Below are 3,219 nucleotides of genomic sequence, written 5' to 3' on the forward strand. Positions count from 1 at the left end.
CAACTTTTCATTCAGTAAAGATTATCTTTTTATGTGCCAGGCACTGAGCTACAAGCTAGGGATGCAAGTATGAACTTAACAACTCTGGCTGCAAGATGCTCACAGCCTGGTCGAAAGACAGCGTTCATCATGCTTGGAGAGGTGTCCTCATGTAAGGGAGTGGCCCACAGGACCAGGACACCCAATCAGCCTGTGGAGGGAAGCTGCTGGCGGAGCAGCTTTGGGAAGAAAAAACTACAAGTTCGGTTTTATATGTGTTCAATGCAAGAGGAAATGCCGAGGAGGCAGCTGCCCACGTGAGTGTGAGGTGACCTGGAGATACTCATCTGGGAGGCACAGGGGTAGAGAGAGCATTTAAAGCCAGAGACCACATGCATCTAGCATGTGGTAGAGGAGAGAACAGAACTAAGAACGGAGCTCTGCGTCTCTCACCATTAGCTGACCTTCCTCTTTACATTTTTTTTAAAATCATTTTTTTAGTGGATCTAAGGCTCTTCTTAGGAAAGACAATAAAAAGAATGATTTCCCCTGCTGACACGTGCTCTATCTGCAGGGTTTCTAATAATCACAGTAACTCTATGGTAGGTACCATCATCCTTACTTGATACGTAAGAATACCTATGTGCAGAGAGGATCATACTGTGCCCAAGTCACCGCTGCCAGGAGGCAGAGTGGGAATTCGAGATGATGGCGATTTCAGACTGTCGTGTTTATTGTGCACAGACTATGAGCAACTTGGGATATATATATATATAATTCATTGATTCCAATAAGAGAGTGAGAGAGAGAGAGAGAAACAGGAACATTGAGTTGTTCCTATATGTATCCTGACTGGGAATCGAACTAGCAACCTCTAAGCATTGGGACAATGCTCTAACTAACTGAGCTATCTGGCCAGGGCTATATTTTTCCTTTTGATTTAACTCTTTAATCTTATCTTAATTGGTATTCATTTTATATTACTTAATCATCTTATTTTAATTTTTGCTTTTGTTGAATAACATACTTTAACTTTACCTTTACTTTTTTTTTAGTTTTTAAAGACTTTATTCATTTTAGAGAGGGGAGAGAGAGAGAGAGAGAGAGAGAGAGAAGGACAGAGCAGGAAGCATCAACTCCCATATGTGCCTTGACCAGGCAAGCCCAGGGTTTTGAACCGGCAACCTCAGCATTCCAGGTCGATGCTCTATCCACTGCGCCACCACAGGTCAGGCCATAACTTTACCTTTATATGGTCAATTGTTTAATGTCTCTCTACTATACTGAACTGTAAACTGCACAAAGGTCTGTTTCTCTCAACAACGTGTCCCCGGTTCACAGCACAATACCTGACATATAGTGTTTCATTTCTCCAGTAAGTGGTCATAATTTTTAAAAATGAGTGAACCAAGCCCTGGCCGGTTGGCTCAGTGATAGAGCTTCGGCCTGGTGTACGGGAGTCCCAGGTTCTATTCCCGGCCAGGGCACACAGGAGAAGCGCCCATCTGCTTCTCCACCCCTCCCCCTCTCCTTCCTCTCTGTCTCTCTCTTCCCCTCCCGCAGCCAAGGCTCCATTGGAGCAAAGTTGGCCCGGGCGCTGAGGATGGCTCTGTGGCCTCTGCCTCAGGTGCTAGAATGGCTCTGGTTGCAGCAGAGCAACGCCCCAGATGGGCAGAGCATCGCCCCCTGGTGGACATGCCGGGTGGATCCCGGTCGGGTGCATGCGGGAGTCTGTCTGCCTCCTCGTTTCCAACTTCAGAAAAAGGAAAAATAAAAAATAAATAAAAATGAGTGAACCAGTAAAATAGTGTAGACACTTTAGAAAACAGGCAAGCCCTCAAAACCTTAGACAGACTTATCATGGAACCCGACAATTCCACTCCTAGATATATGCCCAAGAGAACTGAAAACCTCTGTTCACACAAATGTTCATAGCAGCATTATTCATGATAGCCAAACAGTGAAAAAGACCTGAATGTCCATCAAATGATAAATGGAGACATGCACTATGTCCATACAATGGATTATTATTCAGCAATGAAAAGGAATGAAGTGCTGATACATGCCGCAACATAGATGAAACTGTAACAGTGATGCTGAGTGAAACAAGTCAGTCACAAAGAGGTTACCCATCGGATAATTCCACTTATAAGGAAAGTCCAGCATAGGTAAATCTAGAGATGAAGGGAGATCTGTGGTCGCTGGGGGCTGGGAATGTTGAGGGGAATAGACAGTAATAACTCCTCTTGGGTCGGAGTGTTTTGGCAGGTGAGGAAAATGTTCCAAATTAGATAATGGCAGTGACTGCACAACTCCACTGCACTGTATCCTTCAAAATGGTGAATTTTAAGGTATATGAATAAGCTCTTAATAAAGCTATTTTTAAAAAATTATAATAATAGTTTGTTTAAAAAACAACAACAGCCTGACTTGTGGTGGCGCAGTGGATAAAGTGTCGGTCAACCCAGAATGCTGAAGTCGCTGGTTCGAAACCCTGCATTTGCCTGGTCAAGGCATATATGGGAGTTGATGCTTCCTGTTCCTCCCCCCTTCTCTCTCTCTCTAAAAGTGAATAAATAAAATCTAAAAATAAAATAAAAAATAAAAATAAAACAGCCCTGTGTAACTCAATTATGTGGCCAGATGGGAAAGGACAGATTGCAAAGACCACCGGGCTCCTTGGCTGCCGGCGGAGCCGTCTAGGATGACACTCAGAGCCTGACTTGGGCGACTGAGTGGGGCGGAGAGCGCAGTTCCAGCTTCAGAAAAGAGTGAGAAAAGATGGAGGGAGATTTGTTCACCAGCGCATTGGTCTCCTCCCTCCCGACCTCCCACCACTTCCTATTGTACCCTTTTAACCATCAGAACCAGGTCCCAGTCACCTCGGGATCCCCGACACGCAAGAGCTTCGCCAAGCGCGACGTACGTATTATTCGGCCAAGAATATGTAGTGGACTGATGGACAAAGTGCCTGCTGGGTCACTGTATTCCGCTCACGCCACCGTCTGGGGGTGACAGCGAAGGGGACAGCGGGAGAGGCGGCCGCCTCCTTTGTGCCGAGGCTGCTCCGGGTTCCCGCCGCTGGGGGGCGGCCTCCGGCACGCGGACCCCCGACAATAGCGCGAGGGGTGGGGAGCCGCGCGGTCCCGGAAACTTGAACCTCGAGTCTTGGCCGCCACCGCCGCCTCCAGCGCCCGGGAGCGGAGGGCTGGGCGCGCCCATCTCGTCTCGCGGTCGGTG

Source organism: Saccopteryx leptura, chromosome 8, assembly GCF_036850995.1.
Source record: "Saccopteryx leptura isolate mSacLep1 chromosome 8, mSacLep1_pri_phased_curated, whole genome shotgun sequence".
Taxonomy (NCBI): Eukaryota; Metazoa; Chordata; class Mammalia; order Chiroptera; family Emballonuridae; genus Saccopteryx; species Saccopteryx leptura.